We start from the raw sequence: 15,643 nt of genomic DNA, 5'->3' as shown, positions 1-15,643 counted from the left end.
TTTGCCTGAGTTTTTTGAGACCAAAATGCAGGACTGGACAATTGGCCCTATTGAAACTCACACAGTTAACCTCAGCCCATCTATCCAGTCTATCCAGGTCCATCTGTAGTGCCTTTCTCTCCTCAGGCAGATCAATACTCCCTCCTAACTTGGAGTTGTTACTTACTGAGGATACACTCAATCTTATCTTTCTTCCCCCTGACTTTCTTTCCTTCTTAAATTCTACCTTGGCCATCTTTAGGAAGGGCTCAAGCATGGGACAACATGTTATGCTTTTTACAGCTATCAATAACATATGAAGGAATAAAACATTTTTAGAATGTGGGAATAAGGAGAAGAAGATGCATCCCTAGTAACCTGCTGCCATGGCTGAGAGAGTTCATATCTCACATTTCTTTCACATGCCTCACCTCCCCCAGAAATTTCTCTGAATTGCAAGGTGGGAGATGATATGCTAACTCCCAAATGTATTTGTTCTTTTCCTTAAGGTCTTAACAAATAAGCCTGAGCATGCTGAAGAACTCTATGATGAAACATATCCTTAGTTAACTCTGTAGCAGCTTTCTTTGTTGGGCCACAATAATGATGAAAAACTGGAAGACACACAGTCTGTATAGTCATGAAAAAAGAAGATGGACAACCTCAGTGAAAGTGCAGTGTAGAATAGATTTTTATATATCCCACTCCAGAAAAACATTCCACTTGCAGGTTAGTTTCTAAGTTATACAGGGTATATTATCATTAGGAAAATTTAAAGACAGACTTCTCCATCCCATGGAATGGCTGGATAGTGACTGGAAGCAGACATCCAGTGGTTGCCTACATACAAATCATTGCCCTCAGCTAGGTTTTTAGCCTTGTTACAGGTGCAGAGAATGGTTGTGAACATCCCTCGTGCACCACCTGTGCATCAGATTCCCATACTATTCCCCTCTTCACTTGGATCTGTATAATATTTTCAGTGAATCTGCAGCCTGCCTTTGTGAAAGATCTGAAGATGATGTAGGCTGAAGTTTAGGGGTGTCTGTAACAACCCAGGCAGGATGCAGAGGGCAATATGTCTCAGAGAAGCGTGGAAATAAGTGGGAGCATGATGCCCTGAGCAAGGCCATCCCAATGCAAGGACACGAATTGCTGATATGACTGTAGGATTCATTTATCTGACTCAAAAAGGTAGCATGTTGTTGCACAGCTTATACTGCTGGGGCATGACTTAATCTGACTGAATGCTGTTGTAACTAGGATGACACTGCTCCTGCATTTCAGGAGCAAGGGAACAGTCTGCAGCTTCCACAGACTTAACTAGACATTATTCTGTCTGACTTTCTAGCCTTGATCTGACAATGGGTTGGTAGGATATCTTTCCCAACATTAGAAATTCAACTGTTCCTGACAAATAACTTCCCTCTAACTACCCCCTATGAACTTTCCAGAGCTCCCAATCCCCTTTTCATTACTTTTCTGCTCTAATGCAATTAGATTAATTTAAAAAGAGAAAATCTATATTTTCTGGGTTTTTTTGTTAGCTTCTTTGTTTCTGTTAGCTTCTTATTTGCTGGAAAATGCAAAGCCATTTGTGAGGGGGAAAGGTTCCTCTCTTAAAACATTTGTTGCAGCTCAAGTACAGTTTTAAAAATTCAGTTTGGTAGCGGTTAAAAAACAAAAACAACAGTTGTGATCTGAGCCCAGTTATTGTAGTGGATTCCAAGGCAATTTGGGCTGACCTCAGACATTTCCCTGGAAGGGAGAACATAAGGGCATTTGAGCAGAGGGTCAGCACTATGGATTTGCTAATAGCCTGCTATTTCAAAGGGGAGACCAGTACAAATAGGCACGTACAGATCCTTACATGTCCATGCATTGTTATCTTCATGATTTAGGTTAGGGGTATACTGAAGAAAGAAGGAAATGTACACAGCATGTGAGGTGGGGAATGCTTTCTGATACAGTGACATGATGGTACTAAACAGTAGGTAAATACTAAACAGTAGGTAAATTAAGTATGACTATCTGTGTATGACTGGTTGTATTATTATTATTATTATTATTATTTTAAAATCAGGGATGAATAAAAGGCTACTTGTGTGGGTTTGTGAATTTTCAGATCGCATTCTGCTCTATAAAATATTGGTCAGTATTTTAAAACCTGTAGAAAAGGAGTGAAGTTCCAGAACTTTAATTTCTCTTGGTTTAACCCAAGAACATTTGGAGCTACCCCGTGTAGCTAAGTTTTTAGAAAACCTCTCCACTTATTTCAAAATACTTATCCATAGATTCTACTGATGGGAAAGATCCCTGATAAAATGGAATTTTATACTATTGCAAAATTATAGAAATTTCATTATGGATTAGATAGTACACAAACAGCAGTGAATAAGTTCAACAAGTACCATACATGCAGGATGAAATCATCAGGAAGAGAGTTTCAAATTTCCATTGACTTGTACTGATCAACAGTGTACCATTGACCTGGATTTTCAGCAGACTTAACTTCTAAGTTACAGTAAAAAATAACAGCATACATGAGAATTATGAGAAAAATCAGGGCTTAGTCATTGTCTGGTTTCTGTTTTGCAACATTTACATTAATCTTAAAAGGTGTCGATTGGATTACCAGCTGCCACTAACTTGCTCTTCTTCCTGTAGCAATAGGCTTCCTGATCAGTAATATGCACAGCAGTGGTAGATCCCCTGAAGTCTGAGCACAGACACATTGTCAGAACTGTGGTTTGTACTGTTGCTGTGGCTGCTTTATTTAGGTATGAAGAGCATCACTGTCTAAAACTAAAAAGTTGATCTGGAATTCCCAGGCATCAAAAAAGAAGGGTGAGAAATCAAATTTCCAAATGACTTATTTTTTATGACCAGATTGTAAGCAAAGCATTAGTCTTCTTCCTAATAAACTACTTGATTTCAAATCCAGGAAATTTTAAAACAGAAGGCTACAGAAGGCTGAAAGGTTTGCTGCACTTCCTTACCTGAAAGGTAACTTTCTTTTATTTTCACCAACGGTGACTACTTTAGTCTTCATTGTGCTCACCTATAGGTGAGTGGCACTAATTCCCTCTCAAATCTGAACATGCAGAAAAAAGTCTTAGTCTTAAAATTGGTACAGTCAGCGTATCCATAAATCTAACTTTCAAAACACTGCTGTTGCTGATATGCTCCTAAATTTACTCACCCCTGATATTTGCAAGCTTTTTTAAAAAAAAAAAAAAACAAAAAACAAAAAAACCCAAACTTATCTCCTTCTTTTTTGCAAGTGAATTCCTTAAGGTGGTTCCTGCTATTGAGGCCAGTTAAAAAGAGAGAAACCAAAGTCAATAATTTTCTACACCATAAAGGAGGTTGAAGCAACAGAAAACAAATTGGATGCAATTCCGCACTTAACCTGCAAGGTTAAAAGACCTGAGTGAGAAAAGTGAAAATACCTGTGAAACTGCAGAAATTAAAATATTGCAAGAAAAATTTAATCCTTGTTTGTTCTGTTGAATATTTTACATGCCAGCAAGTAAGGAGGACCAGAAAAAACATATTGCCTTCCTTGTCAAGCTTCCATCCCCCACCCCCCCAATATTTTAAACATAGTTTTACCAAGATAAACACAAACATTTTCCTTATCAAATTCTTCAAAAAAGTTCTTTTTCTTTTCATTAACTGAAATGGTAGTGAGTTTATTAACCCCAGTGTAGTGGAAAAAGTTGTACTGACAGCTGGAAGAATAAAACACTCCCAAGTCAAGAAACAGGGACAAATTCTCTCTTAGAAACACACCAAAGTGCCACGAATTCTCAACAAATCTAAGATCTCAATGTTAATGTCTTTTGGTTTGCAAATCTCAGTGCTGTTCTGTCCAAAGTGCAAGCCAAAACAATTGCTTTTCACAGAAGAGGAAGGGCATTGTTGGGGTCACAAACTTCCATTTCCTTAGCATCTTAGACAAAAACATCCCTAATTACTCTTCCATCACATACTTGTAAAACAATCTGCAAAGTTAAAGCATATATAGCAATACAGAATCAATAACAACATTTCTGTAGTAAGAGGTTGGTAAAAGAAAAGTAGTGATTTGTATCAGTTTTTCTCTTTACAAACTATTAGAAACTGTAAAGACAGCATAATTATAACTTTTTAAAAGACGTAGTTGAAATTGCTGTAAGTTGTTCAAATGTTAAAGATATTAATGATGTGTCAGGCCGGGAAGAGTGTTGAAAACAGTCAGAAGGTACTGCAGATATGTAATGGGCAAAGTCTTTGTTAAACTGAGGTCAATGGGAGCTCACTATAAAATACAATCTGTGTTAACAGTGTAGAGATGCTTCAATCATTCCTAATGTCTGGATTTTCATTGTAAATTTACAATCTTCATGAACAGACAAAGATGTTAAGTGACACATAAAACAGGGACATATTCTGTTCTTCCTTTGAAGGCAGACCCAGGATAAGAATAGGTTGCTTCAATGTTGTGCCAAGCATCTGTAATTTCGAAAATTACATTAACATTTGGGGGAACTTGCTTTGGTCTATCCACTGACAGGAGACAAACTATTACCTTTACTTCAGCTGGCTTCTTCCTTCTTCAATTCTAATTCCAAACAACTCTCACCCATGTCTTCACAGACTGTAGCTAGGACCAAAGCTTCCTCTAAGCATTACAGGCAGCAGCAGAAGTGAAACGATGGAAGTAATAAGTCCCTTAGCTCCTCATCCTACCCAACGCCTGGAGGATGCCTCCTTTGTGCTGCTGAACTTTTTATAGCTTCTTCATGCATAATTCAGCTGTTCTTGATGCGACAGTGTCCTCCAGGTACACCCTCACACTAATAATTTTGAATAATTTTCACCTATTCTGGACATCAAAATGCTATGTTAACTTAAAACTCAAACCTAGGTTACTGGAAACTGGAGAGAAGATACTCCAGCTGGAGAAGATGGAAGAAGAGAGACCTCTTTTATCACCCTTCCTCAAATCATGTTTCATCAGCTATTGCATTACAAAAAGCTAACTTGGGAACCTACTAAAGGAATTTTCATCACCCACCTTTTCTTAGAGGCATCTTTTTGTCTGATTATTGCAGTGCAGCACCTTTACTGACACCTACATCCTGCACCCTGGAATCCTGTATTATTTGGAAAAATAATGTTTTCAATAACAGTTGAACTTTCCTTTTTGAGAAGTATTTTGCTTTTCCTCTCTTCTAATATTACAGTGTTATCTGATGCTATGAGCTCTTGGCCCACAGATAAGTTCATAGACCTATGTAAACTAATATTCAACAAAAAAACACAGCTGAGCTTACTTTTCTCCGTCCCATAACTTTCATAAGATGAATACACAGACTCCTCAGATTGCCATCTCTGATGTAATATGTCCCAAATAGGAGTGTCTTACAGTAGGAAAAAAAAAGTAAGAAATGTTGTATATATGAGAAAACTAATAGGAGGAGTGCAATATGCTGTACAGCCTATCACAGATTGTACGTGAATAGGTTAATAAAAAAGGTTTCTCACAACCTTGAAACATTTGAATATAGTTAAGATGAAATTTATGACGCTGTTATAAACAAATCAGCAATAAATATTTTCAAACTTAAGAAGTTTGCTGAGCACTGCAGGTGATATTCCATAGGTCACTGTACAATCTGTAAGTGTACAGATGTGTAAAATCAATTGACATACAGAGTTTTAGACTAAGTAAAATCATCATAATAGAAAGATAATAAGTGGAAAATGCTTACCAATGTCGTAGGCTCGCAATATTTTCCACAAGGAGCAATCTCCAGGAAGAGATTCTTGCTCAGTGGCAGTCAACACTTAAATGGGATCTAGGAGAGGTGGAGCCATGCTCCACTCCTGGTAGCAGAGGTGAATTACCTTCACCTGTGCTCCCGTGGCTGACTCACTGCTTGCCTCAGGTGGTCAGTTAGAGGTTCAGGCTGTGATTCAGCAATTCCCATACAGTTACTCTAAAAGTAATGCCTACTACTTATTTCCAAGGAAAATAAAATGGATACGTGGAGTAAAATAACACTATTTCATAGAGCAAGTTCTAAGTTACAAAACACTATTTTTCATCACACTAACCACCATTCGGTGTGCATTTCCACCAGTAATTAACTGCACTGTGTGCCTGCATGCCACACTCATAATGATCTGCACCAGTGGACATGACATATTGTCACTGTTGCCACTGCTGAAATGCACTGTTCTACATCCACTGCTTGGGCTCCATCAACAAGCACTGGTGAAAAGAGGTGCTATTTTTTTTTTTGCATGTGAAGGAATTCAATTGCTCGTATCTTGATTGTCATCACATCTTTGTTTCTTGTGCACTTCCACGGTATTTGTCAGACTGCTCCTCTGCTGACATCTGTTGCGTGGCAACAAAATATAATGAAATATTAGTGGGAGGATTCAACCTCTACTGCCATACCACCAACGTCCACCTCTGACATCACAGACCAAGAGAATAAAATAGGAGGCATTACTTTTGGAACAGCCATTGTAGAAGTACTAGTCTCGGTGTCACTGGTTGTTTTTTTTTTTTTTGTAGGAACTAATTAACTAATGCTTTTTATTTACATTTAACGCTATCTGGTCTATACATATATTCCAGTCTTGAAAGCACAAATGTAAATGACAACTTGAGAAGTTGGTTCCTTTCTTATAGATTTCCCTAAAACTTAGGAATCCGCTTTTCCATTTTTTCCTGCAGAAATGTTAACACTGGATAAATTTAGTATGAAGTTTGAAAAGTAAACTCCAATAATTTAAAGGCAGTATATAGCATTAGATGTAAGAAAGAGTTTAATTTAGTATACCTTCTTCGGAATTATATGCAGTATATTATGCTTTCACTGCAAAACTCTAGTGAAACAAATATGGTCCCAAACAGGGTAGAAAAACTACTGCTACACTAACACATCAGATCTGACAGTATTTCTGTCAATTAGCATCAGAGGTATTGCTTAGCACAGCAATAATTATGAAGTTACTATGGTACCAGTCACAGAACTACAATAAAAATAGGACATAACTACTAAGGCCTTCTTGAGTCTGATGGAAAAAGTTCTACTTTACAATGATTTAGGTGGAATTCGGATAGGACCTCAATCAATACTTGTTGTTACTTCTTCTGACCTACCCTCCTCCTGCACAAATGTTTTTGCTTTGTGAGCTGAATGCTTTTCCTGTGACCTCCTCAGATTCATCCACAAAAGAGATGCTTGGTATCCTTACTTTACACTTTAATATCCAGTCCCTTTCCCAGATCCTTGCAAAACCAAGGTATGTATAGAGTAACTTTCTTTGATTTGTCTTCCAGTGTACTATCAAAATTTCATCTTCAAAGTCTGTCAAACACATGGAAATACATTATTTTGATTATAACCGAGGAATAACCTACAAGGAATCAAGGTGAAATCAAACTAGGGAATTGAATTCACCCCCACAGATTAAAAAAATGCAAAGTGAAAGTGAAGCTAAATTAAGATTATTTAAAGCATTTTCAGTTCTATGCAATAATGAAGTACTGCTACATATCTTCTTCTTTACAATTTAATACAAGTTATTTTGCAGGTAAATAAAAATGTGGAATCAAAATAGGGACTGGAACTGCAATGCTTAAAGAATATAGGCCAGGAGAACTTGGTGCAGCTGCCCTTCATCTAAGATTTTTTTCTGAGTGAGATTTTTTCTGTTATGACTAAGACCAGTAAGCATAGCGAAACAAAAGAATCTTTAATAAGGAAAAAACCTAACTAAAAAGCAAAACTGAGTGGCAAAGTGAGCCAGTGTCAGAAAGGACAAGCATTAAGAGTTGTTTTTGCATAGACGTAAATTTTCCCAGTCTGTCTATTAATCCTAAAGGAAAAATATCTCACACGCGAGATTTGTAAACAGGCTAAATGTGACCCAGATTAAGGGCAAAAGCAAGCACATGGCCTGCACTGCCACATGGAATGAACTGAGTTCAAAAATGCTGCTCAGAGATTAACTCAGCTGCATCAGAGGGAAAAGAGAGATTGAGTTGATGTGAAAAATAGGAATTGAAACTCAAGGCCTTATGTTTTAGTCACAATGTGAAGCAACAGTAAACTCATATTTATTATTTGTTGGGACTGAAAAGTCATGAGAAAGATTTCCCACTGTGACTGGAGGCAGAAGCACTAGAAAATTCCTGAGAAAGCTTCTTGTGCCCAAACATGAAAAGCCAAGAGACTTGCCTTGCTGAATGAGCATTATAAATAATGAGTTTGTATCAAAGAAACAGTGATGAATTCTGAGATTTGCTGCTTGTCATTCATCTCTACCCCATTAATGAGCTATAGGAGCAGAAGAACCTGTTTAGGGTTTGCCACCATTCCTATATCAGATGTTACATTCACGCTCTATATTTGAAGTTTTTATTTGCATTATGTACAAAGATTATCTAATATAGACACTGTTCTAAAAGCATTATTGCTTATGGTAGTAAACAGATAAATAAGAAGAGCGAGAAGAACATTAAGCAAGCAGAGGGGAAATCTGGATCATGTACTAGATTCAGCCTAGAATTTGTCAATGGCTATAGGAAGATTTCATCCTGTCTGCTCTCTATGCTTTCACCTCACTAATCTCTTCCCCTATTCCCACCAGAAGTATTAGTTTCTAGGTGCTCTTTCTTCAGAGGCCATGATTCTTTTCCAGGTTTACCACACATTGTAGAACAACTGAAGGGACATCTCCCCAGTGGCTTATCATAGAATGACTTGGGTTGGAAGGGGCCTTTAAGATCATCTGGTTCCAACCCCTCTGCTGTAGGCAGGGACACCTTCCTCTAGACCAGGTTGCTCAGAGCCACATCCAGCCTGGCTTTGAATGCTTCTAGGGAGGAGTTATCCACCACCTCACTAGGGAACCTGTTTCAGTCTCACACCACCCTCATAGTAAAGAATTCCGTTGTAATACCTAGTCTAAACCTACCCACTTTCAGTTTAAAACTGTTTCCCCTTGTCCTTTGGCTATATGCTCTTACGAAGTGTCCCTCACCAGCTTTCCTGTAGGCCCCCTTCAGGTACTGAAAAGCAGCTATGAAGTCCCTTGAAGCATTTTCCAGGCTGAAGAACTCCAGCTTTCCCAGCCAGTCCTCATAGGGAAGGTGCTCCAGCCCTCTGATCATCTCTGTGGCCTTCCTCTGGACCTACTCCAAGCAGCTCCATGTCCTTCTTACACAGGGGGGCCTCAGAACTGGATATGGTACTCAGGAGGGGTCTCATGAGAGCAGAGTAGAGGGGCAGAATCATCAGTGTCAATCACACTTATCCTTACCACATTGTAAGTGCCTTTTCACCATTGGATCCAGAGTTCTATAGGGAATCAATTTTAGTAGTGTTGTGATTTAACCCAGCAGATAGCATAAGCACCACACAAGGCTTTTGCTCACTTCCCACCCAAGAGGGTGGGAGTAGAGAATTAGAAAATATAGAACTCATGGGTTGAGATGAAATTATTTACTAAGACAGGGGAGATGCAATACGCTTACTCCTATTGACCAACACCCCATCAGCACCAGTCTGGGTCCAGGTATACTCCCATTACTCAGCAACAACCAAATGTTGGTGTGCTCTTAACATTGCTTCAACTGAAAACAGGAAAGGTAGAAATGACTTACAGGACAGAAAACAAAGGATGATAGGAAGCAGTGGATGCTCAGGACTCCTATTTCTTGTACACACATGGATTCTGATTATACTATTTTACAGACAACTCCTGGAAGGTTGTCAAAAACCAAAGGTAAGACTTCCAAACCATCTGTTTGCCAACTACAATGCCTGTTGTTTCTATTTCCCAACAGAGAAATAATGTTGTCTTATTCTCCCTGACTCACAATCTGTAGTAATGTGGAATTTACAAATCCCCACAGTCTAGGGAGGGGATGCTGCAATGTGTATTATGTCATGTCAGCACAGACAGATTTGGGCTGCCAAGGCTGTTTTTAGCCCATGTTCTGTTCTGCTGCTGAGTGAGCCTAGATGTGAGGAATGCATCCAGGTAGACAAAAATCTAGCTACAAAGCTGCAAGTGGGACTATGACTTACTGTGCTCTAATCTTTGAATCCGCTCAGATCTTTGAAGAGTTCTACGTAACTGCTTATGGAATGAGTGACTTTTTAATAAATAACATTAGCTGCAGCTCAGCAGGAGCTGTAGTCTTCCACAGAAGCAAGGTTCAGCTAAGAGCTGGTCTTGGGAATCAGGAACTCCTTTGAAGCTCTTGTAGACAATGCGTCCACATTGCTTTAGGCAACAGCTTTCCAGAAAGAACTGTTGGACACAGCAGTAACTATATTCGGTGTGTACTCATAATGGCCAAAGACTGGGGTGAATAATTTCTCATCTAAAATGTGTTAAAAATCTGAAAAGCTTTTCTAAAAGTAAAATATATCCCATCATCACTACCAACAACTTGAGACTGTTTGCTGTCTCAGAAAGGGTGTCACATATTTCACTGCTCAGCAGCTATCACAGCGAGATCCTGCTGCATGACTCACAAAGGATCAGCAGGACAAGCAGACATTTCTTCTTGCACTTCTCTACTTCATTCTCTTATTGCATGATGAACCTTCTGATGCAATGAGGATTTCATCAATAATTAGTAGTTAGAAAGCATTTGAAAGCATAATATGCATGCACACTAAGCAGTTGTTTAATTCTTATGTTTTAGAACATTTTAGTGAATATACTTAAGAAGAGTGCTCATGAAATAAAATGTCTGTAAGGTATAGAGAAAATCCTTATAGATCATCCCCATACATTTTTCTGAACCACTTTGATAATAAAATGCTTTGCATTATTTGGCTGATGGGTTCAGTTCAGCTGAGTCATTTCCATCAGATCAACTTTAAATTTATTCAAGACCATTGTAGAAGGCTATTGATTTATTAGGTAATATGTACAAGCATCACCCCAGAAAAGAGGAATAATTTAAGTAACTGTAAGTATAACATGTTTTATAAATGTGAAACTCACTAAAGCAGGTATTGCTCTGGAAAAATAGAACAGGCTGATGATAATTACTAACAACACACATTACAGTAAAAGTGGTTGAATGCAAATGAATATCATGCAGAGAACAGGATATGCTACACTGACTTCTCTGTACAGAGAACAGGGATACGGGAAAGAGGAGAAAATGTTAAAGGGAAGCACAAAGGAAGGAAATGCGAGAGAGTGAAAAGGCGGCGTGCCCGTACCCCATTTACGTCAAACTGTCTTAAATAAGAGCAGCCAAGACAACATTTCAATTCTTTTCTCTTTTGATGTCACTGCAATATTTGCGTATGAGTTTTCTAAGAATTTTGGAATTGTTTTGTTTTAGAGTAAACTACAGATGTTTGAGATTAAATACACAGGATTTGATTGTGAATAAGACGACAGAATGGGAAACTGATAAGAATAAAATGAACCGAACAACTTGAGAACATTATTCACTACATTCATAGGTAAGTAAGGTTTGCTGCTGGCGTATTTACTAAACACACCCGTGAAGTTTTTGTCATAGCGTTCTGCCTCATTATGCCAGATGCAAGTGCAAAATCAGAGGTCTGTGGCCAATGCCTTGATTTAAGAAAATTTCTCAAACATGAAGTCAAAAGCATGATTTTTATTTTCCTTACTCAATTCTGTTATGTCACAGGAAAATAGAAAGCCACAGACTTTTTCTTTTTGAGTCTTCCAGTTTGGTTATTGTTAAAAGGCATTTCTCCAGGCTGATTTTTTTTTTTTTAATCTTAAATGAGGCTTAAAGAACAGTTATTTTCTTTAATGTGACTCTGTGAAGATTTGATTGATTGATCTAGTCCTCCTCTTAGCAAAATAAGAAGTGAAGGAAATCAGCAGCATCCTTTATAAAGAGCCAAAGGCTGTCACTACTAACCATGATTCTGTTAGATGGAAAGCTAAGGCCATTGAAATTACATGCAGAAGTCAGACAAAAAGTGTGAGTAGGAGTTGTCATGATATCCTGGTAAAATCCTAGCGCAAAAAGACTCCTTAGTGAAGTACTGGCTCAGAAGTAGAAAATATGCATCTATACAGGGATCACTATGTATATTCTTTTGTCTCCAGTGGAAGAACTGACATCTCAAACAGAGTTTATGTTCTTTGCTATTAGCTCTCTTGTCTTTAGGTCAATTCCTTGTCTGTGTGCACTCTGCAAAATAGCTGTAAGTTATCTCTGCCATCCTGCATGCTAATGCACTGCTTGTCAAGTGTTCCTTTTTCTTTGCAACTTATTGAAAGACTACCCTTGAAGAAGATTTTATGAAAAAGATTGTCTAAGTTCTGATTTGAATGTAAGTGATCTGTGGTGTATACTCTAAAGATTGAAAACTTCACCTGAATTTATGAACACATACACAGTAAAAATAAACCAACAAGAAAACATCCACAGAAATTAATGTTCTAATGTTCTGCTTCAACTGAGCCTCAACATATACTATTTCATTAAAAAAAAACAAGAGTTAGTGATTTGTTACTACTGTTTTCCACAACAGAAAACATCTGATTTGCTGTAATTAGGTGAGGCAAAGATACATCATCACTTATCAAGCTGAACAGCAATTGACTTTCACAGCCATTTGCCAATCTTTAGGCATAAAAAGGAACCCAACATCGTTTCTTTTGACGTAATTTCTGTACAGTAAATAGAGTATTTGTGCAAATTTGACGGGCTTCATTAAATCTTACAGAGCAAGAGAAAAAGAAAAGATCGTGCAGTGTAATGGAGTGTAGCCTTGGGACATTGCATCCTGTGATACAGAGAGTTGCCAGGGGTAACTGCAGGATGTAGATTCCAAACATGTTTTGTAAGGGAAGAAAAACTGATGTAGAAATGGTGCCTTTTCTCTTTTTTTTTTTTTTTCCTGTGTGAATGCAGTATCTTCACAGAGCTTGCAGTGATCTTGTTGTTCCTTATATATTATCTTCAGAGATTTTCAAATTTTAGATTGAGTGCTACATAAACACTCAGCAGAAGTTTACTAGTACCAGGCTAGTGCATAATTTACCTAGCAGCAGCTCAGTTTTCAAGTGCAATATACCAAACTTCATGGGTGCAGTGACTCACACTTGGCAGTCTCCAGACAGAGTAAGAAAAGTGGTACAGTCAACCAGTGTTGCCTCTTGTTACTTTTTTTGACAGCATTTGATGAGATCAACTCTTTTTCACCAAGAAATGCAATCAAATTTCTGAAATGGACTTGCTAATTGGTATGCTAGCTTGACTCCATTTTTTACTACACATTTCAGTAAAAGTTGAATTGTCAATCTAAATAGAAACAGATTGAATTTCACCATACTTGTAGCCAAATCAGACACTTTTATTAAGAAAAGTGCAGGTCACCTATCAGGAATGCAACTGAAAGCTCTAAGTAGATCAGTCAACACAGTCAATTAATAGCCATAGCTTCTCCCCTTTTATGACCTGACTAGATAGTTTGACAGTTGTAATAACTGCACATCTGCAAACCAAATTTCTCTCTCGTACATGCAACAAAGCAGACAGCACAGAGCAGTCTTCTCATTCCTCCTGTAAATTCCACGTCTGGACCAGCCATCACAGCACTTAGGGACACCATCTAAACATGAAACCTGCTTTCTGCGAGTATCCACTGTAGTCATTTTCAAGACAGCATTAAGGAAGTGGAAGGACCATAGCTGAGAATTTAAATCACATATTTTTTCAAGCAGGAAGAAAGCTTGCTGCCTTTGTATATAATACTGTCTCTGAACATAATACCATGCATATCCTACACTGGACAGAGTAAGCTAGCATTGCTTAAGTTCTGGCCAATATTTAATAACTATACTTAAGCCAAGCATTCAGTAAAACCTCTGAAAAAAAAAAAAAAAAGATGAAAAGTGATCCTGCCCACTCCCCTCCAGGCAAAGTAAACAACTCCTTCCACTTATGTACACTGTACTGGCTGCCCTGACACACAGCAACCACCCTTAGATCTCCAAAACCAAGTCTAGAGCTTTTATACAAGTGGTTTTAATTTAGAGTTGCATTTATGAATATCTCCACAGCACCAGAAGAATCCTTCCTTGTAATTAGCAACTCTGAGCACAACTTGTGGAATACAGCTGCAAACCGTGTGTTTTTATCCTGTCCCCGAGGAAAATCAAGAGGGAAATTCTTCTTTCCTTTATCTCATAGCCCAAGACATCTAGACAGCCTGAAATTCATCTGGTTAAGGTTGCTGATGCTGAGACATGCACTTATGCATAAATTAGATTTAACAGATGCTAAACTGAGCTGATCTTCAGAATGAGAAATAATTAGTTAATTTATTGTCATTATATCAGCAAAGCACCCAGGGAAAAACAACTAACATTAGAGAAATAATTACAATAAGAATGGATTCTTAATGTAAGAAGTGCCAATTTCAAATTCAGTACAGAAAGAGAACAAGTTTAATTAGGAATTCATGGATGTTTATAGATCATCCCTAAATCCGAGGAATTGTGGTGTTTTGACTACCATAGTCCTGTTTTAACTCCATGTTTTTAAATACTTCTGTGTTTTATGTTTTGGGAAAGAAGCACAGTGGTACAGCAGTTTATCCAAAATAGTGAGCATGGTAAGACATGCAGATGGTTATTCTGTCCAAGAAGTTACATTATTTGCAATATATAGATATCAAACGATGCTACATTTACATCATTACAAAGAAATACTAAAACCAGAAATCAATCTATGAAATAGTGATACAAAACCAAAATGCAGTTATTAAGAAAACATACCAGTACATGAAAATGAACAAATAAAGAAACAGAATACCTCAGTACAAGGCCTACCCTTAAGCATTGCATAAATGCTTTGCTAAATTGGTATCTGTGGGGAGACAAAAGAAAAATTCATTCAAATGAAGTCCAACTTCAACTATTTCACCAGCAGATGAATAGAAATACAAATTATTTGTAGTGATTTGAGTAGCATATATCCTCCAAACCACTCTGGTTTACACCGATCTTCTGGCAAGACATTTACTCCCTTGAATTGTCTTATCATTGTGCATTATACAAAAGCTTTCAGCCTTTAACTGAAATTAAGGCTCGGTGGTTGAAAAGAATTCTAAAGAGTTCTATAAGCATTCTTCCAGGTGTGAAAATCACGGCTCAAAAGCCCAGCTTTTCCCTGAATAAATTAATAAGGTTAAGGCAATTTATTCTCAAAAGGTAAGTGTAACACAACAGAAAGCACAGCAATAGCAGCAGAGCAACAAGATCCTAAGTTGCAGCAAGGATTTACTCCCATACAACAGCTATGAGCACAGAAATAAAGGAAAGCAACTACTTACCTTCCGAAGACCTCAGGCATACAGGGATCCCTAACAGAATACTCTTACCTCTATTGCTAACCCTTAACTGATGTCTAGGAAGGGGTGGATTCTGGCTCCACCCCTTCTGGTCACTCAGGGGCATTGCATACAGCTGATACAGCTGAGTTCCAGTGGTTTGGCCTTGCTTTCCTACCAGGTGCTCCGTCACTGGTTGAGGCCGTAATTTGGCATTTCTGTTACATAATTAACTTCACAGGATAGAGATTTCTGAAGGTAAATGCCTGAAATGCTACAGAGAATATTAAATTTAATGATTA

This window comes from Tympanuchus pallidicinctus, unplaced genomic scaffold, assembly GCF_026119805.1.
Source record: "Tympanuchus pallidicinctus isolate F22 unplaced genomic scaffold, pur_lepc_1.0 scaffold1, whole genome shotgun sequence".
In the NCBI taxonomy this organism is placed as follows: domain Eukaryota; kingdom Metazoa; phylum Chordata; class Aves; order Galliformes; family Phasianidae; genus Tympanuchus; species Tympanuchus pallidicinctus.
The sequence above is the reverse complement of the archived record's forward strand: the minus strand, read 5'-3'. Positions refer to the sequence as shown.